Genomic DNA, 27,010 nt, shown 5'->3' with positions numbered 1-27,010 from the left:
CCTTTCTTGTCGTACACTTCATCTTCGTCCTTTCTTAACTGACAAAACATACAGAGATTCCAGTCTATGGTTGTAGTTGGTATACTACGAGTGACTCTTATTCCCGAAGACTCACTTGCGTTGGCCAATTGTCCTTCTCCACTACATGTTGGTCCCTTTAGCAACCGAGAGATATGACTTTCGCTTGTGAACTGTGAGTAGCAATTTTTATGCCACTTTCAGTCAGTTTGTTCCCATTCTTCATCTGTGAATCCTACTATATCACGGAGTACTTCGGGGTAAAATGTATCTTTTAACGCAGTTCGCTCACGAGCAACACAACAAACTCTTTTCTTACCCTGATCTGATGGGGCTCTCAGTCCGGCATTACTCTTTTTATAAAAGAAGCATATATGCACTGACGAGTTTGTCGTAAGCACAGCTACAGGAGCTAATTCCATTTTCACTACCTAGAGTATAATCTCAATGTGTACAATATACTATAATATGCAGTACAAATTACATGAAGAAGTTACCCAAATATATTCCAACAGTTACCAACGATATTCGGGAGTACTCTTTCTTTTAACAAAACCCTATTTTTTGCTTTAACAAATAAAGCATATATGAATGAATTGTAAATGATCGTATTTAGTCGAGAAAAATCAGATCACTTTGATGTTATATAAGCAAAATATTTCAATTTATAGGCTATACTTTTTAGGCGAATACAGTGACATCGGTTAAGCAAATAAAATAATAACTCTTGATCGTCGAAAAATGGCATTTTAACAAGAATTGTATTTTTAAATTAATTAAGTTATAATAATTATATTAATTAACATGGTTAATAATTACATAGTACTATTAATTATATAGGACAAAAACGACAACTATGTCCAGGGTCGGATTAACGCCAAAGAACTTACAGAGTCCGTCTTCTTCTAGTATAGGGGTCCCATACGAGCTACGGGTATTACTTTATTATTATTATTATTATTATTATTATTATTATTATTATTATTATTATTATTATTATTATTATTATTACTATTATTATTATTATTATTATTATTATTATTATTATTATTATTATTATTATTATTATTATTCAACCATCTTCTTTTCCGCCATTTTAAAAATATTCAGAATTAAATAGTTTGTAGAAACAAGCTTCCTGCGTATAAAAAGTTATATTTCACATGTCAATATTAAAAATACATTAAAGAGAATTTATTTTCATGTATCGCGTCCACCATCTTGTTTCCCGCCATTTTGAAAACCTACAAAGAGGAACCAGTGGTATGAGCGAATAGCCAAAATATTGAAGATCCACAGCAAAATAAGGAAGTTCTTGTGTGGGATAAGAATTTGGAGTCCGCCATTTTGGGTACTTTCCCCCCAAAATTCAGCCTGGGATCCGGCAAGGCGTGTCACAGAGGCGTATCTACTATGACTCTACGGTGGATGCCTGTTGCTAACACTCAAAAGCCATCGCTTCATTTTCTATTGACATCTCCGGGGCTTGGCTGGCTGACCATTTCAATCCCGGGTAATTCTTAAGGTCCCAAGAAAGAAAGAATGCTATATTTAATGATTTATAATTGTTTATGCGTTTATTTATTTATTATTAAAGAAAGTTTTCTTGAAACATGGTCTAAAAATTGACGAGTATTTGGCTGCTTCTAATATGTAATGTTAATAATTAGGATCGCGTGTGAAAGCCTGAAAGAAAACATATACAATGTTTTATATTATTAACCTCCTTCACGAAACGGCATGAATCAATCTTCGTTCCTCTAACTTCAACCATAAACAATAGCAATAAACCCCTATTCTGAAAGAAAACACCGTATATTTCATAATATCGCAGAATTTTCGCGAAATTTTCGCAGATAGTATTTTTTTTCTAACATACAATTTCTTATTTCTAATAAATTTTAGTTTGTGTGTTTCGTTCGTCTCAGAAAAATTATGTGGCATATTTCAGCAAAATCCAATAATTACTAACGAAAGTTATCGAAAAAACCGTTTTCTTAATTAAAGGGAGGGAAACAATAACTTCCTCATAATTGATTGGTTTTATTTCCATGGGAGAGAATTGTGGGAAAATCTGAAATACCATGTATATATTGCATAACTCTATTATACAATTTCAGGAATCTGTGGTATCAATTTTCGCCATTACTTTTGGGACATCCTACAAAATATATTGAATGATATCGCAGATTCCTGGAATTCACAGAGGGGGAATTCCCTCTCATCCATTTTGGCAATTCACACACTGCACAGGGCAATAGAAAGTGGTGCAAAATTGGGCAAGTATTTGAGGGAACGTTCAGGTTTGGTTGGTCGGAGGGGGCGCTAAGGCAAGTTTTTGCCCCGAGAGACAACTAGTTTAGTTACTTCGCTGGAAGGAAGGAATAAAGTAAGACAAAAGGGGAAAAAAGGAAAGGAGAAGGGAAGAAAGAACGACAAAAGGAAGGAAAGATAAAAGACAATACCAGGTTTTCAACTAACTTGCACCAAGATCTGTAAAACCAATACACTCGAGGCCAATTTCGGATAGGAGAGATCACAAAATTTAATTTCATAATCACACCCTTTCATTAATCATAATAGATAATTTTAATTTCATTTCAAAAGTTTAATGTGCGCTTAAGTAATGACTGAAAGTCAATAGACAAAACATATATAAGGTACATTTCAATATATAAATCTACAACTAGCAATATTAGTATTTCATATCTGAATAGGACATAGTCTTAAAACTACTTGTTTTAGTGACTGTGAAATGACAAAACAAGAAGTGTTGGTTCGTCCCCGCTATGTGGGGCAAGAACGTCTAGTCCTCAGGTTACTTTGTCCAGAGAGAAAATTGATGAATGGTCAATGGGTCCTTATCATAGGCGGGTCCCTTTTCCCTGTATAACGTATTTCCATCTGCAAAATGTTTTGGAGAAAACACTCACCCTATTCATTGCTTATAGCTGCTAATTTTTCAGAGAAATCACTCAAATAGAAATGCAGACAGTGAATGAATTTTAAAATATATATTTCACCCTTTTGCCTCGCAATTTTTCAAGAAGGTTCTGTACCAGTATTTCATAGTTTTCTTCTCTTACAAGTAAATCTACCGACTTCGAAATCTAATTTCTTGACCAAACTTGGTAGAGAAGTGTTTAATATCAAGAAACAAGCATAAGCAAAATTTAAAGTCCTTCCTCTATAAAGACGGCCGCAGTGGCCCGAAACCTGATTGATCAGAATACACCATAACAGTGCTTCAAATTTATAAATTTCCTTTTATTTGTAGAGAGGGTAAAGGGGTGAAAAACAAAAGCACATTACTGATACCGAGAGGAAGTAGACATCTATTTGAGGGTATGCTTATCATGGCCTCCATCTTGAACTTAGCAATCTTGTATCTCGTTCGACGTTTTCAGTTAGGAAGGGAATCATGTAATATGTGAAATGGGGCTAGCAGTTTATGAGAAATACAATGGTAAAGTCTACGTTTCCCTAAGTTTATATTTGTAAGACATAATGAAATGCACTGTATGTCTTACATGATTCAAAGATTTCTTATCAGTTCTATCTTTTGAAAATAATTCAAGCCAGGACAACCTAATGTACGATAGTGAGGACATCGTAGATAGCTACTTATGGAAGGTGTAATCAGGTTGAAATCGTTATCGACAGACAAAATGAAACGATGATGATACGATCACAAACCTTAATTAACTGATGGAAGATGGATAACATATTTTCCATTGGATTATTCGAGTTAGAAGACAAACCTTCATAAGCAGCCACCTATTCAGTACGTAATAAAACACATTCGTTTTTTGAGTCTTGATTTTTAAAAAATACATCCACAGGATGTTTCGCAGGAGAGGGCAGAAATTGTCCTCTGGTTTTCGTATTTGTAAAATAGCTATAGCAATAGATTGGATAACTTATGCAAAGAAGTCGTACTGAGGGTGGTTTATTTGATACCATCTCGGTAGTCACTGTAGTATCAGATGACATAGTCAACAAGAACAGCAGCAACTTTTACTTACTGGCTTGTTCAAAATAAAAGAGGGTGAGAACAGAGAATAATGATACATTTTTACACAAACTCAAAGAAACCAATATTGCTACACCCAGGGGTGTGTGTAAGTAAATTCTCGCGAGTGTTAGGTGTGTTGCTGTGTGTAGAATACTCCCTGCACATAATATCTATTTTTACAACAGAAGTTGTAAATGTAAAAATATAAAGAATCTCTTGCATCATTAGAAAATATTTGCTTATGCCAGGAGACTTAATACAATCTATTCATTTATTTGTTAAGGAGAGTTAATGCTCTCCAATGTGGAATCGATGGATGTATACGTATTGCAATATGTTGTTATGTCTACTTGACAACGGAGAGCAGCAGAACCATCTTAACGTTACCATAGTCACTTGGCCGGAGTCCTCGCAAGCATTGGGGGCTCCGCGAGCAGAAAGGCATGTATTAAGATCATGTGTTGTGTAATTAAATGTATTGGGAGCAAAATGTATAGTCATGGGGTGGACAATACACTTGTTTGCTCTGGGGCTTAATATGCTGTTAAAATGGTAGTGGAGAGTAGAGTAGACGGTACTAGCACGGGGCCCCCTCTGGCGCGGGGCCCGTTTGGGAACATTCGGTCCAATTGGCTTAAGCCTAGCCCTGTTTGTGAATAAGAATTATGTATATTATTATTACTTATTGTAAAAAGTTCATGTTTCATCATATTTGTTTATTGTGCCATTTAGTTCTTATTAGTGAAAATATAAATGTGTTTCGTAAACTGTCGATTATAAGGAAGTCGATTTATGAGTAACAAAAGCAGAAAAGTTATTACGGTAGCATAATTTTAGTTTTAGTTCAATTTCCTATAAGGGGTTGTTCCTTTATACAATTTAAACTACATGTTCTTCTCTGAAAATGTATCTATAGAAAAATGTAACTTAATGACATTTTAGGTATTCGCAAGTAATGGTCACGTTTGTCTGAATCGAATTAGTGCCCGAGATTAGTACTATGTGTGCTCAATATGAAAGGGAAGTTTTGGGTGAAAAACTAAGAGGGTTTAGGAGATACAGCCACTAGAACGTTACATGGAAGTACATGCTATAGTCTATTTCTGTACGTGATCTTATGGTCACTGATGACATTCCAGCTGGCAATGTTTTCAATGCGGATCAAAGTCGCTTCGAGATGAATTGCATTCGTACCGGACGTTGAAGGAGATCAGAACAATAGTGGGGTGTATGAGTGCAACATCTCATTCCTGTATTATAATGCCGGTTGCGTCCATGGACGGAGAAATTCTGTATCCCATATATGTTCTGGTGGTTGAACCAAACGGTAGGTTTCCTGCAGCAAAACCAGCCGATCCAGCTAATATAATCTTAATCTCACTTGCTGGTGAAACAGCGAACATGAACAAGCAGGATCTTAAGTCTCTGGCTATTTGGGAATGCATTTTCGAAGCTTTACCCTCTAGAACGAACACGACGAAGGTGGCTATTTGGTAAATTTATTTCGCCAAAGTTAAATCATACTGTGAGCCAGTCAGGGTTTCCATGTCTTTTTTCCAAGTCCAGGTCTATAATAGTAAAGTTGCTGCAGAGTAGTCTGCACAAAGCATCTTCAAGCAGCTGTTTGTTGCTAAAATCCCCTTGCCTGGCAACATGTTTTCCTTTTTTTTCTTCCTTTTGACATCTTTTCAACAGCAGGTGGTCTATTGTTCCGAAACGCACCAAATACGCTCGAGCTGATGTTTTCTCCACGATTTTACTGCTTTCTCGTGTGTGATTAGCCACCCACATTTAAATACATGGTCAGCGTATTCCAAGCGTACGCATGAGCAATAAGAACGCTTTGCAAACGCTACAAAGAGCCAGGGACTAAGACTTTCTATTCGGACGTCATGTGGAAAAGAATTCCAGGTGATAGGAAGGAAGTCCTCCTGTAACTTGATTCATAGTCTGCAAGCAAAGACGACAGTCTTTCGTCACAGTGTGTGCCAGAAGGATTTGCATTGATCAATTGACTGATACCTGGTGGATGTAATGGCATGATTCAAACTCTCGGTGTTCATTTCTTCCGTTCATACAAAGCCTTTGTTCGTTTCATCACTGATACAGCAATAACAGGAAGTGATGCGAATATTTGCATCGTGACAGGTTCGTACAACGTCAGTCGTTCACAATTTACCAGTTCAGTGCCCCTTATTTTGGCAACATAGTTCGATTCGCTTTGAATAAGCCTGGATACTTGAATGAGGAGCAGGCCTGTAACGAGAGAGGGGCTAGGGGGACTGGCTAATCTAAACTTTTCGTGGCTCCTTGAGACCCCAATACAGAATACTATTATTAATACAAAAAATACAATTTAAAGATTTGTAAGATAATTTCTAATAACTCTGCCTCCCTAACATATTCATGCCCCCTTAAACTTCTGTGGCTGCTGGACTGATGAGGGGCCTGAAAGTTGGATCGTTCGTTACAATTACTGCTTTGACCAAATCGTAAACAGCAGATGTTTCAAGTGTGACTTAATTGCGTTTGTCAGGTGTGCTTACTGTGAGCAGGGTATTTGTGCGAGGCATGCACTGTATCCTGAACTGCATATTGTTTGTAGTAATTGGTAACTTTTCTATGCAATAACGAAACCACTTCGGATTTGCAAAACAAACAACTTTCTCATGTGTTTCATCACTTAAATATGTTGGAAACACGAACATAAACTAGTTTAGAGGAAATAATAACTATAAGACTTCTCTCTTATGTTTTGGACTATGTATTACGACTATAACATGTACCTCCATGTGATGTTCTAGTGGCTGTATCTCCTAAACCCTTTGAGTTTTGAGCCGAAAACTTCCCTGATATATTGAGCACATTTAGTACTACTCTACCAGATATGTCTCCGCCAGCAACTCGATTCACCCAAACGTGACCACTTGTGAGATTATTCAGAAAAAAATAGCATTTTTGTGTTCGTAATTATAACGCGATGAATTAAATTAGCTGAAGACAAAAAACATACCCTTTAATGACAATAATAATATAGTTATATTTTCTAAATGCTTATCACAAAAATTTTGAGATTCGAAAATATTGGCGTAGTGAAAGTAAAATTTTGAGGGTAAAAATATACAAAATTAACATAAGAAATTAAAACATAAAGTTAATCATTTTCTTTATATCACTGTGACAAAGTTAACTCAGTTTTATAGTACAAAGAGAACGTTATCTTTTTATAAAATGTCTTCTATCTATCCACAGAACAGGTTGGATGTCAAGAAGGGTTATTTCAGTGTAATTCTGGCGAGTGTATTCCAACCAACAGAATTTGCCATGGATTGAGCATTTGCCCAGATAGAAGCGACGAAGATCCTGAAACGTGCAGTAAGCACATTTTTATTTGATTATTTATACCTTAGACAAAAATATGTGTTATACTTTACATAGTTGTATTAATTATTTTATAATTGATTTTATTATAATCATCATAGTAATATATATTGAAAGTATAGATTATACGTAGTTAAATCTTACAAAAATGATTACATGTACAACAACATGTATTTGAATGATTACAATATTACGGTATGCAGTTTTTAAAATATTTATCTGAATATACATTGGGTTGTTAAATAATTACAATATAAATTTTCAATCGCATTTCAAGTAGAATATCGAAAATCCATTGAAACGTTAAATGATAAAGACGTAAAAATTTAAAAGTAATTATTTAGATTTCCCCCGTAATAACTACACAGCAAAGAAAAAAGGTGTTGAAACAACACAACATGACTACGGATATAAGGTGATACTTGCGTGTCAATTCAACACCAACCACATCTCCTTAGAGCATATCAGAAATACCTCGTTACTGGCTGTAAGTATTTGCATTGTTTTTTATTGTTTTGTATGAGTAAAGTTTTGCGAAATATATTTCGCATTTATGGCAAGTAACTAATAACATTAGTAGTTTAAAATGATCGATTTGGAAGAGACCTGGAACAGACCTGGCTCATACTTGCTCAATCCAGATCCCACCTGATTTGAAGCTCAATATTCTAGCGTCACGCGATACGCCATGACCCACATACCGTTCAACCATGGAAAATCGAACACCCCGAAAACTCGTTCTCTTGTATTACCACTTTTTAGGGGTGTATTTATTCCCTTTTATTAGCACTTTTGCAACCCATATTTTAACATAGCAGATTATGTAACATAACAGAACAGATAAAAGAGTATGGTTAATTTTGCAACCCCTCTATAACATAGCACACATTACACACGGCTATGATCGTTCTCTTTTATGACCACTTTTTAGGGGTGTACTCGTTTCCTTTTATGAGTACTTTTGCAACCCCTATTTTAACATAGAAGATATTACACAGAGGCAATGTAACATAGCAGAACAGATAAATAGTATGGTTAATTTTTCAACCCCTCTATAACATAGCACATATTACACAAGGCTACGATCGTTCTCTTTTATGATTATTTTTAGAGGTGTACTCGTTTCCTTTTATGAGCACTTTTTTCAACATCTATTTTAACAGAGCAGACTACGTAAGACTATGTAACATAGCAGACAGAATACTAACATTTTTAACATAGTAGCAATTACATAAGACTATGTAACTTAGCAAAGCTAATAAAAAGAGTATGGCTTCTTTTTAAACCTTTATATAGCATAGCACATATTACATAAGACTATGATCATTCTCCTTTCTGACCACATTTTATGGGTGCCCTCGTTCTCTTCTACGACTACTTTTTAACAACTATTTTAACACAGCAGAGCTAAGAAATAAACAATGAACGCATTTTCCAACCGTTTATTTAAAATAGCACATATTACATATGACTGTGTAACATAACATAACTAATAAAAGAGGATGGCATTATTTCTCAACCCCTATTTTAACATAGCATGAATTACACAGAGACTACGAATGCACTCCCATGTAACATAGCAAAGACTACTAACATAATAAAGGGAACTACTCGTTCACTTTTTCAACCCCTATTTTAACATGAAATTACACAGTACCTTTGGGACATGTAGTACTTGATGGCCTATTATTAAATGTGGAAACGGCACCTCAATATCTTGCTTCCTTTACGAGTTATTCGGGTTTAAATATTTAACCTTTGACCTCGATGGTCAGTACTTTGGAGACATGTAGCATTTGATGACCTATTACTAAATTTCGAAACGGCATTTCAATATGTTGCTTCGTTTACGAGTTATTTGGCTTTAAATATTTGACCTTTGACCTCGATGGTCAGTATTTTTGGGACATGTAGTAGTTGATGACTTATTACCATCGAGGTTAAAAGTCCAAACTTTAAACCCGAATAACTTCTACACAAACGCAACGTATGGAGGTGATGTGTCCACGTTTAATAACAGGTCATCAATTACTACATGTCTCAAAAGTACTGACCATCGAGGTCAAAGGTGAAATATTTAAACCCGAATAACTTGTAAACGGAGCCATATATTGAGGTGCTGTTTCCACATTTAGTATTAGGTCATCAAGTATTACATGTACCAAAAGTGCTGACCATTGAGGTCAAAGATCAAATATTTAACCTTTAATAACTTGTAAACAGGACGACGGGTACATTTCTGTCACCTATTCAGTTTTGTACGAAGCAGAATAAGGTCCATTTTAACTATCTCAGAACTTCTGTAGTTTTCTACTACTCCAATAGACGAAAGAATAAATTTTTGTGTTCTACTTTTTATACCAAAAAGAGAAAAAGAGAAGAAGATACATTTTAGCTTGCTGAATATTGTATACCATTTTGTACTATTTAAATAAACAAAATAATAAATTTGTACTAACCAGAAAATGCGAAAAAGACCATTTTAACTAGTTCAAACGAACGAAGCAATAAATTCGGGTGTCCTATTTCCTTTTGTACCAACGAGTAAAAAAAGCAAAGATGGACCATTTTTAACTGGATTAGAATTTTATACCTTTTGCAATACTTAAACAAACGAAGGGATAAATTTATGTCAACGAGAAAAGGCGAAAAAGGACCAGTTTATGTAGCTCAGAATTTGTGTCAGTTTCGTACTACTCCAAAAACGAAAGAATAAATTTGAGTGTTCTATTTTTATACCATTTTGTACTATTTAAATAAACAAGGGAATAAATTTGTACTGACCAGAAAAAGCGAAAAGAACTATTTTAACTAGTTGAGAATTTATGTACCATTTAAAGAAATGAATAAATAAATTCGGGTGTCCTATTTCCTTTTGTACCAAGCAGAAAAAAAGCGAATAATGAATAACTTTCATTGGTTTCTTTACTTTTGTATTAACGAGAAAAAAAGCGAAGATTGTCCAATTTAACTAGTTCAGTATTTTATACCTTCTACCATTCAAGCAAGCGAAAGAAAAACGTATACTAAGCAGAATAGGCTAAGAGGGATCATTTTAACTAACTCAGTATTTTATACCTTTTAGTGCTATTCAGATAAACGAAGGAATAAATTTGAGTGGTCTACTTTATTTTTGTACCAATCAGAAGATTAGCAAAGAAGGTCCATTTTAACTAGCTCAGCATTTTGTGCCATTTAAAGAAATGAAAAATAAATTCGGGTGTCCTATTTTTTTTAGTACCAAAGAGAAGAAAAACCGAAGAAGGATCATTTTAGACTGGCTTAGAATTTTATACATTTTGTAATATTTAATCAAACGAAGGGATAAATTTGTGTGACATATTTAGTTTTGTACCAAACAGAAATACCATTTTAACTGACTAATAATGTTTGCGCTACACAAGAAAACAGAGGAATAAATTTGTACTAGCCAGAAAAAGCAAAGGAAGACCATTTTAAGTAGCTCAGAATTGTATACCTTCTTGCACTATGTAAACAAACGAAGTGATAAATTTGTGTGACCTATTCAATTTTCTACCAAGAAGAAAAATTGAAGAATAGTCATTTTAACTAGCTCAGCATGTTATACCTTTTAGTGCTACTCAAACAAACGAAGCAATATATTTGAGTGGGTTATTTATTTTTGTATCAACGGAAACAAACAATGAAGGTTCATTTTATCTAGTTCAGTATTTTATACCTTTTTTACTACACAAATAAACAAAGGAATAAATTTGAGTGCCATATTTACTTTTGTACCAACGAGAAAAGAAACCGAACAAGGACCACTTTAACTAGCTGAGAATTTTAGATCATTTTGTAGTATTTAAATTTGAACTACCCAGAAAAGGCGAAGAAGGACTATTTTAACTAACTCAGCATTTTATACCTTTTTGTACTATTCAAATAAACGAAGGAATATATTTGACTAGCTTAAGCAAAGAAAGTCCGTTGTAACTAGCTTAGTATTTTGTACCTTTTTGTGCGATTCAAATAAACGAATGGTTAAATTTGAGTGACCTATTCAGTTTTGTACCAAGCAGATAGTACATGAAGAATGAATAAATTTTGTTGGCTTCTTTACTTTAGTTTTAACGGTTAAAAAACAAAGAAGGTACATTTTAAATAGCTCAGTATTTATGTACATGTTGTACTAATCAAATAAACGAAGGAATAAGTTTGGGTGATCTATCTTATTTTTGTACCAACCAGAGAAGAAACGAAGAAGAACGATTTTAACTAGATGAGTCTTTATACCATATTCTACTTCTCAAATAAACGTAGGACTAAATTTGAGTGACCTATTCAATTTTGTACCAACGAGAAATGACATTTTAGCTAACTCAGCATTTAATACCTTTTTGTGCTACTGCTATGTTCGTAGTATCTGTGTAATTTCTGCTATTTGAAAATAGTGGTTGAAAAAAGTGGTCATAAAAGAGAAGAATACATTACTGTTGTGTTAGTAGCCTTTGCTATGTTACATAATTTTTGGAAAATGTGTCCATAGTCTTTTATTAGCTCTGCTATGTACGTAGTCTCTGTGTAATATCTCATTGTTTTATGTATTCATTTCCTTATGTAATTTCTGCTATGTTAAAATAGGGGATGAAAAAGTGCTCATAAAAGGGAACGAATACACCCCCTAAAAAGTGGTCATAAAAAGGAACAAATACACTCCCTAAAAAGTGTTCATAAATTATAACGAATACCTCCCTATAACATAGGGGTTAATTTCTCGACTCGTACCTGGGTCGTCTGGCATCTCGTATCAGGCGGCAGGGGAAAGTCGTTCTCTCCTTCAGGCGGGACTGGCGAAATGGGTACGAACTCAGTGGCGTAGAACTCTGGTTTTCCTCTACTAACATTCTGTTTTCTGTAATCGGGCACAATAATATTATTGTAAACCTGGGAATCATCTGACAACAGTTACACAGATAACAGTGCTTCCATCTGTTTGCTTTATCTGTTATTATATGTACAGAAGATGGCAGAACTGTTGCTTATGTAACTGTTGTCAGACGATTAACATGTTTACAACAATATTATTGTCAGCGATTACAGAAAACAGAACATTATTCGTTACTTGGCATATTTCTCAAAGCTTTGCTCATATTAAACGGTAAATACAAATGCAATTTCCCTCAGGTAGTTCCGAGTTATTTCTAATATGCTCGGAAGGCGATGTGCTTGGTGCTGAATTAGCACACAAGTGACACGCTAAAGTAGTGGTCATTTTGTGTTGTTTCAATACCTTATTTTTACAGTGTAAATATGCGAGGTTGAAATATAGTATTTTAAAGGTACTGGTAATCCATATGGCGCATGATTAGATAAATAGCTTGAAAGATTTCAATACACCAAAATACATTGGCACATAGATTAGAACGATTATCATTTTCAAAGTGATATTGAAATATTACATTCTTATTATATATATTTATGATAGAAGAAGATAGTAGATAGTAGACATTATGATATAGTAGATAGAAGAAGACAATCTAGCATAATTGATGATCGGTGGTTTAGAGAGGCTGATTGTGACACTGTCACTACCTGGTAGCAACGATAATAAGAGAGAGATTATAGTTGAATAAAGGGAATATACTACGTCTCAATACGGAGAGATTTAATCTAAAGAAATTAGAAGAGGGCCAGGTAAGAATGGAATACCAAATTGAAGTTTCGAATGGATTCTCGGTATTAGAAGATTCGGAATGCATTAGTGTTAAGGATACTTGGATTGAAATTAGAGATAGCATTAAAATTTCAACAAAAGAAAAATTAGGATACGCGGAAATACGTAGAAAAAAAACATGGTTCGACCAGGAATGTATTCAACTAGAGGAGAAAAGAGGCAAAATTACTCTCTCTACAAAATCCGATTGAACTTACTACACAACATTTCTTAGACATCAAGCGGGAAACTTCCAAAACTTAGAGCAAAGAGACGCGATTTTCTGAAAGCTAAAATTAAGGAATTTGAAGATAATAGTAAAAATAAAAATATTCGGGACAAGTATAACGGGATCAACGAATTTAGAAAGGCTATCAACCTCGTGCTTATATATTAAAGAAAGCTGACGGTACAATTCTCATTGATACAGATAGTATCTTGAATAGATGGAAAGATTTCTTTGACGATTTGCTTAACACGCAACCAAAAACTAAGGTGCGTGCAGAAAGGGAAATACACACCGAAAAACTGTATATCCCAAAACTTAGCCGAATAGAAGTAGAAACAACTATAAAGAAATTAAAGGCAAATGTCAGGGTGTAGACGAAATTCCAGCTGAGTTAGTTTTAGCTGGAGGCGAAAAATTGTAGAACAGTATACACAGACCATTCTTCTTATCTGGAACAAGGAAGAATTGCCGCAAGAGTGGAAAAAATCAATCATTGTTCCAACTCACAAGAAAGGTGACAAAACTGACTGTAATAATTATCGAGGCATTTCTCTTCTGTCAACATCCTACAAAATCCCTTCAAACATTCTGTTAGCAAGATTGACCCATACGCAAATGAAATTATTGGAGATTATCAGTGTGGATTTAGACGAAACCGATCAACTATCCACCATTCTCCAAGTATTCGAAAAGACGTGAGAATACAATACCCCGGTACAACAACTATTTATTCATTTTAGAAAGGCTTACGACTCGGTTAGGAGTGAAATACTGTATAACATTCTTACAGAATTTAGAATACCGGAAAAGCTAATTAAGTAATTAAGATATGTTTAATTGAATCCCTAAGTAAAGTCCGGGTAGGAAAACTTTGGTCCACGAGCTTTCATGTGGAGAATAGCATGAAACAAGAAGATGCATTGTCGTCATTATTATTCAACTTTGTCCTTCAATACGCTATAACGAAAATCAAAGATAGCAACCAGGGCCTAGAATTGAATGGTATTGAATGGAATTGAATAGTATGGTGTACGCTGATGATGTAAATTTAATAGGGCATGATAGGAAAACAATAGAAAGAAATGCAGAGATATTATTAAACGCTTGCAGGGACATGGGTTTAGAAGTAAATGCAGAGAAAACTAAACACATGGAAGTTCGTTGGGATCGTAATACGACAAATTATTAATGCGTTAAAATATTAAATAACACTTTTCATAAAGTGGATACTTTCAAATATCTAGAATCAATATTAACAGACGAAAACTGTATCCATGAAGAAATTAAATGTCGACTAAAAGCAGGGAATTCGTGGTATTATTCAGTTCAGAATCTCTTGTCGCCGCGAATTCTGTCGAATTTGAAGCTTAAAATATATAAAACGATAATCATGCCTGTTATTTTGTATGGTTGCGAAACATATTCGCTTAATCTGATTGAAGAACATAGACTGAAATTACTGTATATTTTGTGTCACAGACACCCCAGGTTGACTAGCGTGCTCTACATTATGGGCCGAACTGTAAGGAAACTTATTTTCTCAATAACAATTATGTTGTAAAGTGATCTGCTTACTTATGTGGCTAAAACTACACTGGGAGTACATTTATACCCCCTTGGATATCTATGTTACCATATTTGTTTCAAGTATTTTATTGTTGTATTTTATTATTCTAAAAAGCAAAATAAAGAACAGATAGTATTAAGGCGTATTGCAAAATATCGTTGAAATATTACATTCATATTGGAATATTGCAACCTTTCCCGCCACAAAAACATTACGTAATTAATATAGTTCTAAAGCGTATGAACAAATTTCCGTTTCGCTAACCTAACCTCCCTAAACTTACCCAAAACTTACCTCCACTAACAAAACCAACATAACCTAACAAAAGCACAACCCAACACAAACTAATATACCAATATTATCGATGACGATGACACAAATAAATGTGTTTCTGATTGCAAATCTGTTAGGAATTCGAAATTAAAAAGTATTATGGATATCCGAGGGTTAAACAAACTTCTACGATATTACTAGTATCTAATGAAAGAAGGAAAGAAAATATCGGAAAATGAGGCATACACTTATCAATCGATGGACCAATTTGATTTTACAAAACTACTGTATATGTCCGAATGTAAGTAATGGTGCGTGGATTTTCAAGAGAATAGAAAAAAATAGATTTTTAAATATTTAAAAATAGGTTCTGTTTTATAACCATATCGCGTACTAAAATGAAACTGAGACTGAAATGTACTCTCATCAAGCTACCAATCTGACACTTGCAAGACTCAAGTACACAATGTAGTTAATAAAAATCATAGTTCAAAATGATGATAAGCTAGAAAAGGAAGTTTTGTTCAATTACGATATTGTTTGATGAAAGATTAATTGATAGATGACATCCATCTGACCAAACTACAAGATTGAGGGTAAAATTTCATCTGTATACATGTTGAGAAAAACATGAAGGACGAATTTTTATACAGGCAAACAATATATCTTTCCTTGCTAATAATCAGTGGCGTATTCAAGAGTGGATTACGGTCTTAAAGCCCCCAGCCCTGAAATTTTGTTTACTATTTTTTAGTAAATGAAATTTCTAGCAGAATTTTCACATTTCTAAGAATAAAGTTAGCAAAGCCCCCTCGAGACAAAACCGTAAATACGCCATTGTCAATTATAATTCATTAATTTTATAATCGTAGAACATACAGTATTTATTTATTTATTGACGCATTGTACGTACATGTTAAAATGTACCCTATTGAGTAACGAAAGAAAAACTGGTACACTGTTAAGTAGCAGATTGTGTCTATTATAGAAATAGCCATTTCCGGAATTTTTACCTTCCGGAATCCGGAAAGTAAAATCAGAAAAATTCTGGATCTCGGAAAAATTCCGCATTTCGGAAAAATTCCGAAACATACAGCATTGTAGAATTTAGAAAATATCCGGATTTCTGAAAAATTCCGAAATTTGGAAGAAATCGGAATTTAGAAAATTACGAAATTCTGAAAAACTTTATATTTCGGAAATCCGGAAACTTAAATTGCCGATCCCGGAATTTTTTTCCATCCCTAGTTTATTGTGTTTTCGTCTCTTTTTAACGATGACTTATTCTGCATAATGTATCAATGCCTAGTGCTCTCAACGGGTCGGGCCTGTTCGGGTTGAAGAATTGACTTACCCGACCTGACAGGACAACCCGACCAGAATTATCCGACCAAACAACCCGACCCGAGCTGACCCGACAATCCGACCCGCGTTGACACGACCTGACCCGTCAACCCGACCCGTTTGAGAGCACTACGTCATCATACTGAGTGAACGCCAAAATGCACTCCCATTGGAAATGAAACCCGGATCACGTGTACTGAAGTCTTACACATTAACTACTAGCTAGATCAAACGGGAAATTTGTATATGCATCTTAGGGAATATTTGGTACATTTAAGGTTTGGTTATTTCATTTTATAACTGATATCAATATCCGACATGGGAAAAATTTATTTTTTTCTTTCTTTAGTTCTATGTGATGAAATTTTTCTTCAAGGTCAGAGCTCTCACCTGCTGGGAAGGCAGGGGGTCTTCTCGGAAGGTAGTAGCAAGAGTCTCTCGGCAGAGACAAAGCGTTTAACTACAATGATTTAACCTGCTTCCCAATCTGTTCCACCAATATCAAAACACTCCAGTTCACGTGACCCGCTCCCACAAGACTGATCCACATCTGACTCTGAATTATAGTGGGTGTTGTTAGTTTGCCTTCTTTTCATGATATGATAAAAACAGTATTTCTGTGTTAAATCAAATTCGCATGTTATGGGTGGTTTTTTTGGCTTCTTTATTTTTTCTCGTTAGTTGCTTTCAAGTGTGAAGGAATGTGTGTTTTGATGTGGTCTTTTCACACAATATTTCTACGGATTTTTCAAGTAAGTTCTGTAATGTGTGTTTTTTCATAGTGCCTCAGAGCATGCCCATGTTAAACGCATTCACTCTTCTAACTCTTAATATTAATAGGATTAGCTCTACACCAAATTTAACGTCGTTAAAACAGTTTATAGAGCGCCGCCTTCCTGATATATGTTCTCACTGAATTGACTTTTCATTCTTTCGATTTTCTCCCCGATTATAACGCTATTATTAATTGTCGAAACACCACAGGAGTCGCGATACTTGTCACAAACGGTTTAGTTTTTGATCGTGTCATGCTCTCCCCTGATCGTAGAGCAGCTAGATGCTATATCTCAGGCATATGTATAACCCTGTTGTATGCTTATTCTGGATTTCTTAAAATTAGAGAGAGGGATGAGTTTTTTGCAACAACTATACCATCTATGATTCCTCCTGGTGTTGATCAATGTATAATGCTGGGCGACTTTAATGCGGTGATAGATCCTAGAGACTCCCTCACCCCCTCACCCCCTCAACTCCCTGCCCTTCACTAGTTGAGCTTGTGCATGCCATGAAGCTACATGATGCTCTTTTTGATTCTAACTCTCCGCATGTAATGACATATGCTGTATGTCCACGCAGAGCCGCCTAGATAGGGTTTATGTCGCAGATCCTTTATGCAAGGCAGTGCTTCACGTTTTAACTCTCTTGCCCCCTTTGTCAAATCATGCTGCAGTTGAAGTAGCTTTTAATCTTCCTTTTTCTCTTCCCGCTGGACGAGGTCCATCGTATTGGAAGATTAACAATACGCTTTTGTCTCGTGAGTACGTGATCGACGAATTTACGACGCGCGTTGAGTATTGGTGTAAGATGCAACGACATTTCCCCAATGTTGATACATGGTGGCGAGTATATGCTAAACCAAAATTCGCAGTTTTTTTAAATGGCGTGGTAAATTGGCGCAACAACAGGACCGTACGCTCTCAGAATTTTTCTATCGCGCTCTCAGCGAGTTATGGGCGACCCTCCAGACCTTGGCTAACAGGATCCAAATTCAGGAACTTAGAGTAGGTTGCGTCAACTAGATTCCCATGCATGCATCAATACAAGCATATTTTTCGGACGATTTTTATCACTGTTTCCCCGATGAAACTGCCTCCATATACCAAATTGATCTTCTGTTTCGGAAGCGGAAAGCTACGTACACTGACACTCTAATAACGGCGGGCGGAATGACTCTTTAAAAATACTAAAAGAATTGACAAGGCATTAAACTGCTTTTACGAGTGTGCAGCCTATGGATCTCTCTAACGCCCCGGAATTCTTGTCTGCTCTGCCTTACAAGTTGACAGAGCCTGACTCTCAAGCCTTAATACGTCCTATAACAGAGGATGAAATTTTTTCTGTTATTCGCGGAACCAAAGGCCGTAGCTCCCCTGGGATTGACGGTCTGAGCTTTGCTTTTATAAGCGTTATTGGTCCTTTCTTAGCCGTACACTAGTCTTCCTGTTTAACGCATGGTTATTAGGGGACCCCTTTTCTCACAACACAGCTATTGTGGTACTCCTACCGAAGTCCTCCACTGCGCGAGTCGTGACCGATTATAGGACGCTGCCCTTATTACCAGTGGATCTTAAATTATTTACAAAAGTTCTTGCTGCCAGACTCTGTCCTATTATTCGGAAATACATTAGCCCGTATCAAGCTGCACTACATGAGTCGCATAACATTCAATACACGCTTCGCTCCCTGCGAGATCTATTTTCGTATTATCACCTTCGCAATGTTCCCGCTGGCGCACTCGCAGTGGATTTAGCCAAAGCATATAATTCAGTAGATCATCAGTTTCTTCATCTCATGCTTGAATCTTGGTGTTTTTCCACTGTTTTTCGCCAGGTGATTCCTAATCTATATACTCAAGCTCAGTTCCACTTGCAAATAAATGGACATCTATCTCCGAACATCTCTTTACGACGCGGACTGCACCAGGGGTGCTGTCTTAGCACAATTCTTTTTGCTTTGGTTTTAGACCCGCTTCTCCATCGTTTGGCCATATTGTCTTCGATTGGTCCCTCCCTGTTCCGCAGTCAAAACATTTTTGGGTATGTCGACGATTTGACCATAACAGGAGATGATCCAGTCTCACTACAGGGCGTGTTTCCTGTACTGACCCGTTTTTCCGATGTTCGGGTTTGCAGTATAACGACAACAAAACACAGATGTTGTCTTTTAATGGTTTCCACCTCCCAGAGGATCCTTTGGTTTCTCCGGCCTTACCGCATGTCACTTCACTCACTATTTTAGGCATCCACTTCACGTCTAACCAAACTCCCAAGTATGATGAAGTATGGGCTCCCCTTTTAACGCAAATTAGTAAGTTGTTCTATTCACAGCGCTTCCGTACGCTCCCTTTACTTCACCGTATTCATTTTATCACTATTTTTGTTGTGTCTAAACTTTGCTACAGAACGCGTGTTTTTCCTTTCCTAGAAATTTATGCCAAACGATTTGAATCCTTATTCCTTTGGTATATTTGGCGAGGTTTTAATTTTCAAATTCCCCATCAAGCCCTTTATTTGCCTCGTTCCGCTGGCGGGATGGGCTTAGTCAATATTCGTATCAAATGCCAAACGTTGTTTATGGCTGACACTTATGCGGCGCTCTCATCACTCAGCTCTATCACTAATCATTGGGTAAGTTGTTTTTGGAAGGATTATAGTCAACTACAAAACTCTCCTTATATTCAATTCGTTGATCAGTGCCCGGCTTATATCAAAACGTTTATCCGATATTGGAATTATTCCCGGATGGTTCTACACCCTCAACAACACAATGCGCGCTCGTTATATAAATACTCACGGCGCACTCTTTCTCTAACACTAATTTACGAGTACCTAAGCTGTATCCAAAATAGATTGGCCGCAGGTGTGGTCTAACATGTCGAAGCCTATCATACCTAAATACATGCAGGTATTGTGGTTTCAAATAGTACATCAACTTCTCCCGACAAGGGCGCGTCGATATGAGTTTCAACGAGCCCCAGATGCCTTGTGCGAGCACTGCCAGCAAGAAGACACATTAGCCCATCGATATACACACTGTGTCGGCTCTAAATCAATTTGGCACACCATACAGGAGGTATTGGGACGCGTTACCCGTCGCGCGCCTTCACATTTCACGGTGCAGTTCATGTTATTCCCTGATTTTCATTTTTATCCCCCCACTAAACATGGCGCGGTGCTGTTTCATGTTGCCAGCACTCTCGTATATTTTCAGCGCTTCACAACCTAGTTAGATGCACGCACGTACTTTGAATTTTTGAAACGTACACGTCGAAAGTTATATACCCCCGACAGGGACCGGCACTTTTTAGCCGGTTTTTGGAAGCTGTTTTGCAATAACGCACATTCCTCTCTTTCAGACTAACAAATGGCATCTTTTTTGTCATATAATATTCTTTTGTGATGTATAGTATATGTGATATTATTTAATATAGTAGACAGGCTTCAGCCTCGTTTTCTACTTAATTATGTTTGGCTCCCGTGGTTGTGTTTTCAGCTTGTAATTTATGTAAGGAAATAATAAAACTGATAAGGATTGAGGAAACGGGAGAACATCTGTGAATTTTTCTAACAATTCAACTTTCATTCCAAAATAGATTCTTATAATTCCGGGGCCCGCGCCACTTTGATTTTCCTTTCTCGGTAATTAAAACGTATTTTACAGTATATATAGTTGCAAGTAAGAAGATACATAATATGAATTTTGTAATTTAAAATTTAAAAATACAGTATGATAATTAATTATAAAGTACGAATTTTATTTCATCACTTTCAGCCCAACAAATGAAATTCAAACAATTCGCTCCCTGGGTATTGGTCATCAATACTGCGTCTTATTCTTTGCCTTGCACAGTCAAGTCTTGGTCCTGCATTTCGTAGTCTTGGTGGTCTTTCATGCTATACAAGAGTCAAGAATGCTAGCATCATCGATACAAATGAAGACCAAGTGTGATTTTGATTATCGTCTTTCATACTATACGGAAAGCAAGAAAATATGCTCATCGCTACTTGGTGATCACCAAAACAAGGCCAAGAGCGAGATTACTATGCACTTCGTCTTTCATATCCAATCTTTATCTTGTTTTTGTATCGATGTTCTTGGGTTTGGTGAAATGAAATGAAATATTGAGTTTGAGGTCCCTCGATTCTGCACCGAGGCTAAGGGATATGGTGACTATGAGAAATGAATGCAATAGTGGAATGAAGAAAGTGGGAGGAGACATGATAACCCCGAAAAAACTCACTACACGCACACCACAAAGCCCACTTACCACAAGCTGGGATCAAACCATGGACTCCACGCACCAAAGCTAAATTCTGTACCACTGAGTTACCGCAACCCGCTTGGGCTTGGTCGTCCATATCCAATCTTTCATTTGGCCTTGCTTAAACAATTTCTGGTTTTGTTCAAAATCCACACTCCATACTGGCGTAGATATTAATAAAATCAATTGAAAATTGCTATTTTTAATTAGGCAGCTAGTGAAAAAGAGCAGCTTTCGACTCCAGCCGAGTTTAAGTTCAACCCAAACTAAGTTGACCAAAGTAAACTGACCCGACTGACCCGACCCGACAACCTGACCCGACCCCATAATTTGACCCGAGGTGACCCGATTGACCAGACCCGACAACCCGACCCGAGATGACCTGATTGACCAGACCTGACAACCCGACCCGAGTAACCCGAGTGACCCGACCTGACAACCCGACCCGAGTAGCCTGACCCGATAACCCGACCCGAGCTGACCGACTGACCCGAATCGACAACCCAACCCGTAACCCGACCCGTTTGAGAGCACTATCAATGACACACATACTCAAACACTGATGCATGCACTGTTCTTGAATCGCCATTAAGAACTACATAAAGAGGTACTAATCACTTTGCTACATATTCATTGTTAAAAGATTTTCGTAGTTTCATTATTAGTACATAATTGAACAGCTCGGGAAAACATTGGTAAGCGCCACTTTCGATCAAATAGTTATTACATGGAATGGGATGTGATAGAAGTCCAGAAGAATATATAGATTGTTAAATTTTAGAAATATCCCTGCAGACGGCAGGGAAGGTATGAAACATTGCATTGAATTGCATGGGAACAGTTAACCCTCTTTCCCAGTTTACTCGAAAATTAAAAAACGCGACATATCATTAAGTTAGCCAAGACGATACTTTATTACATATGAAAGAAATGAAATTTAATCTCTGAGTTTTGCGTCCCACAGTTATGCAGGTTAGGCTAAAGGATACGGTGATGATGAATAATGAATAACATGGTGGAATGAAGGGAGTGGGAGGAAACGGGAGAACCCCAAGGAAACCCATGCACACAGTGTTTGTCCACCACAAAGTTCACTTGGCGAGGGCTGGTATCGACCCACCCCAAGCACCAGTGATGAACGCTCTACTACTTTTTTTAGAGATCAAATTATCCCACCTCAGTTTCCTGAGCAACCCGAGTTTTCTCGTATACGAGGCCTCTTTGACCTTAAGTAAATTCGATAGGGACACATACATATGCAGGACAGTTAATATTCCGAAGGCTCTCCCACCGGGAATTGAACCCGGGACCCCGCACACCAAAGGCGCACGTGCTAGCCACTAGATCAGCGAGGAGGGCCATCACTGTGCCACCGCGCCCCTTTTTATTACAAATGAATTCAACAACCAATACTCACTTATTGGAAACGTAACACATTAACCCCTTGCCCTATAATGACAAGTCTAGCTCGACAAAGTCACCCATGCCAAATCGCACCATGACGAGCTGCACTTGTCATAAAATTTATAATATCGGTACTACGTAGTGTTAACTGCCGTAAGGCTGGGTGCTATATGAAGGCGGAGGAGGTAAACATAAATATAATATTTGTGTTAGAATAACAAGAGAGGAGAGAGAGAGAGAGAGAAATATAAAAAAAATGTTCCCTCAATATTTATCGGCTACGCCCTTGGACAGAATGCATGAATATTATCAAAATATTCTCTCTTGCTAATTATCACCTTCCTCCTCTTCTTCACTTCTGTACCTGTGGGTATTTATTTATTCTCCCCTACCCCTTTGAGGAGTCCCAACACACAATAACACTGTGAAATCTCAAACCAGGCATCTGAAAACAAGACATCTAAGCCTATAAAACATAGCAAAATATGTCTACTCGCCCTCTGCCTTTCAGAAAACTTTAGCTAATTATCAACTTCCATCTAATAAAAAAACACACCTTATTGCCTATATGATATATGTTGGCCATGGAACAAAACAAAGAAAAAAATAACTGTTACAACATCGTGGGATCCCCACTCCAATAACTTTAGAACTTGGCTTTGTCACTTATTTCTTTAGAAAAAAAAATGTTCAAAGTTTATTATACACCACAACTATGTGGTAGAGTTCCTACTAAAAAAAATCACATGAAGGAAGTCTTTCCACGTGAAAAGTTCCAGTCATTTCCATCTATCCTAGAATTCCCTCTCTTCCCATGAGAGAATGACACTGCTGCCTTTTGGTATCCGATGGCTTTAATTTGCATTGTCCATCACTTCATTGGAATTTAACTGTAGTGCTACAAGGTGAGTAAGCACGTACTAATAATTTTCTAAAACAATTATGTCCACAGTAGAATGTTATAATGCGAGTTCTTGAAACTGATGCTTCATGATGTTCGCAACAATCACTGAGAATATCACTTATCGAAAGGACTAGTAATTTCTACTCCATTTATTAGTCCATTTTGTAAAGTTTACAAGAGATTTCCTTAAAATTAACTATGTAATAGATAGTTCATATATATCAATGCACGTATTTTCAAACGAAAAAAATAATAAAATTAAACAAAATAACTGTTCAGTATCTCTGCCGCTAATTTACATAATTATGTATAATTGGTAAGATATTTGTATGCACTTATTAAGCAATTCAGTTTTCATCACATAATTGAGCTATTTATTAAAAAGTAAAACACTAGCTCTTACTAAATGTACACTGAAAAGTAAGATCAGTTGGTGATCTCACTAACACCATTCTTGAAGACAAGAAAAACTGAACACAAAAAGCCAACAACCAATTCACTAAACTTTTTCTCTTGAAGCTGAAAACCGAACTGACCTTGTCACCCTTCGAATTCTTTGCACCGAGTTATGTAAAAAAAAAAAAAAACTACCACCCACTTGCTCTGCAGGAATTCAGAGGACTTCGTCTCACCCCTAGTTCTTGTGTGGCCTCTTGACCTGTCCACTGTGGGGGCCATAAAACAGCCTTCGAAACGGATTGACTGTCAACTAACGAATTCTGTTCGCTTCAAGCAAGCAGACTATTCTCTGTTTTTGCTATTTCACTCAGATGTTTCACCTTCTAGAAACCGTTTTTGAGATTTTTCTTGATTTTTTTATAGTATAAAATTTACTATCTCGGAGGGTACCGATGAAACAAAAAATACTATTAATTCCGAGCGTTCCCAAGAATATGCATGTATAATGCATACTGATAATATATAATTAATTAATAAAAAATTATCAAAAAAATACAATATGAAATAGTTAATTTAAATATTAATATGCAAATGAACCTAAGTCAATCTTGCCGTTTACAGTAGCATCACGGAGGGTTACTATATTCATGTATTGAAAGTTATATAATGATAAAACATCTATAATATATTTTATAACTTATACTTCAATTATCAGAATTCAGAAAATAAATTGTAGTGGAAGGGGTTAATAGCGGGTTTTGTATCGTTAACTGATTTGTTATTAATGAAAAAGGTTAAATGTTTATAATGACTCTTTTTTACTACAGAAAATGAATCTTTTAATTTCTCTAATAGTAGCTATGTTTTATCATGACAGAGAAACTGCTAGGATGCAATGATGAGGACTTGTATTGTGGGAAGTGTGTACCCCCGAACAAGTTTTGCGATGGACGTAAAGATTGCAAGGATGGAAGTGACGAAGATCCGAATATGTGTAGTAAGTTACATTTTAATTTGGATAAATTAAAAAAAAAATTAGCTTCATATGCAATACCATTATATGTTCGAAGGTTTAATTAAAAAAAAAATCTACATAAGTAACCATATATGTAGCGAAATATGCATCAATTTATAGGAAAGTTTATGCAAAATGCAAATTATGTTACAGCAGTTACCCATATCAGCAACAATTTGTAATATTTTATAAAATATGACAGCCATTGTTAACGGAAGTATATGTAGATATATACAACAATAACGTTGACTTGGGCTGATACTTAATTCGATAGATTGCAAAGTTTTGGCAAAGAGGTCGCTAAGTTTTGCACTGTCTTTACTTAAATACATTGTTGCCAGACGTGGTTTATTGCTTCAACAAACTGCTTTCTTGCTGCAGGTGTCTTCTCGAAAGTCATAACCTTTAAATCAAGCCACAAATTTTTAATAGGGTCACCGACGAATCACTGTGTCAAGGAAGTTATGTAACATACAGTAAGTAAGAATCTTTTATAACATTGGCAAAGCGGGAAAGGGCAGAATCGCCTTGAATAATAAATTACTCACCATTGAATAAATCTCTTCTCGAAGGAATCATTTTGTATGTTTGTGCATTAACAACCATCACAAATATAGATTATACAAATCCCACTGCAGAAGAAACATCCCTAAATCATGATACTTGTACAGTAATGAACACTTCTGGATGGTACAGCCATATGGAGATTTACAGCAAAACTTCTCCACCACTTAAGTTCGAAGCATTTGCCAGGAAGTATTGCAACCGAATTAGCTTTAAGGGAAGGCGAGTGGCATAATCGGCAGGCACTGAAAATTCCCGTAAACATGGGCGAAATTCCCACTACTGTCTACAGCATCATTTCTCCAAAATGAGATGAATCTCAAACGTGTAGTTCTTATGGCAAACATATTACTTGCAATTTGTCCTATTAGTAAAGATAAAGTCCAAGAAAAGATAGAAACTCAATCATGTTGCTGTTGGAATGAACACTATTTTCAGTCGTTTGATCTCAAACGACTTTGCAAAGCGTGAATAAATATTCTGTCACTTCAGAAGGATACGAAGAGTGAACCCCCTCCCCATCAGTGTGAAAACACATTCATTTAATTAAATGCTTAGTGAAAGTGAGCCCATTAGTGTAGCGCTTTAATATTTTGAAGTTTTCCTCCCAAGCCATCTTATGTAATAGTTGATGACAATAGAGAACGAACGATGTGAATATGTTGAAAGAGAGATACAGTCACATGTGCAAATTTTTAATTTGTGATAAAATGATCGGATAGCATCCATATTTTGTCGAAAATTTTGATCTTGTAAGTAGACATGTAAAAGCTCACTCGAACCTGAGAACATCCCACTATCAGCAGTTGAATTCAAGTGGAGAACTCAGTTGAGAGTATCAGATGATTACGCAGAGGGAGAAATATCTTAAGAATATTTTCAACTGCCCTGGACGGAATTCGATCCATCAAATTCACGATTACCAAGCAACGACTCTACTCACTCATCCACTGAGCCACAGAAAACAATAGGCAGTCAAACGTCAGACATAGAACGTTTGTTAATTATAAAACGTTATTGTAAGGGGAAAAGCCAAAAAATTCCTCGTCTGTAGTTTTTCTTTCAATGGCACTAACTTAATTACTGTTGTACCAGCCTGGGAAGAATATTTTCCACTCCTCTAGAAACATTCATTACAATTTTCATACATTTATAGGATCACAAAACATTTATCCATGG

The 27,010-nt window shown here is 36.2% G+C and overlaps 1 long non-coding RNA gene across 1 annotated transcript in view; it reads left to right on the top strand.

The window, feature by feature from the left end:
• LOC145680801 (uncharacterized) overlaps positions 1 to 25,249 on the top strand; it is a 35,578-nt gene extending 10,329 nt beyond the window's left edge. The window contains exons 2-3 of the long non-coding RNA XR_014130681.1: positions 7,286 to 7,408; positions 25,130 to 25,249. This is a non-coding gene — a long non-coding RNA (uncharacterized LOC145680801). The remainder of the gene's footprint in view (positions 1 to 7,285; positions 7,409 to 25,129) is intronic.
• The last annotated feature ends 1,761 nt before the right edge of the window (positions 25,250 to 27,010 follow it).

This window comes from Thermobia domestica, chromosome 3 (genome assembly GCF_964235325.1).
Source record: "Thermobia domestica chromosome 3, izTheDome1.hap1.1, whole genome shotgun sequence".
Classification (NCBI taxonomy): Eukaryota; Metazoa; Arthropoda; class Insecta; order Zygentoma; family Lepismatidae; genus Thermobia; species Thermobia domestica.
Note: the sequence above shows the minus strand (reverse complement) of the source record. Positions and strands in the feature narration are given on the sequence as shown.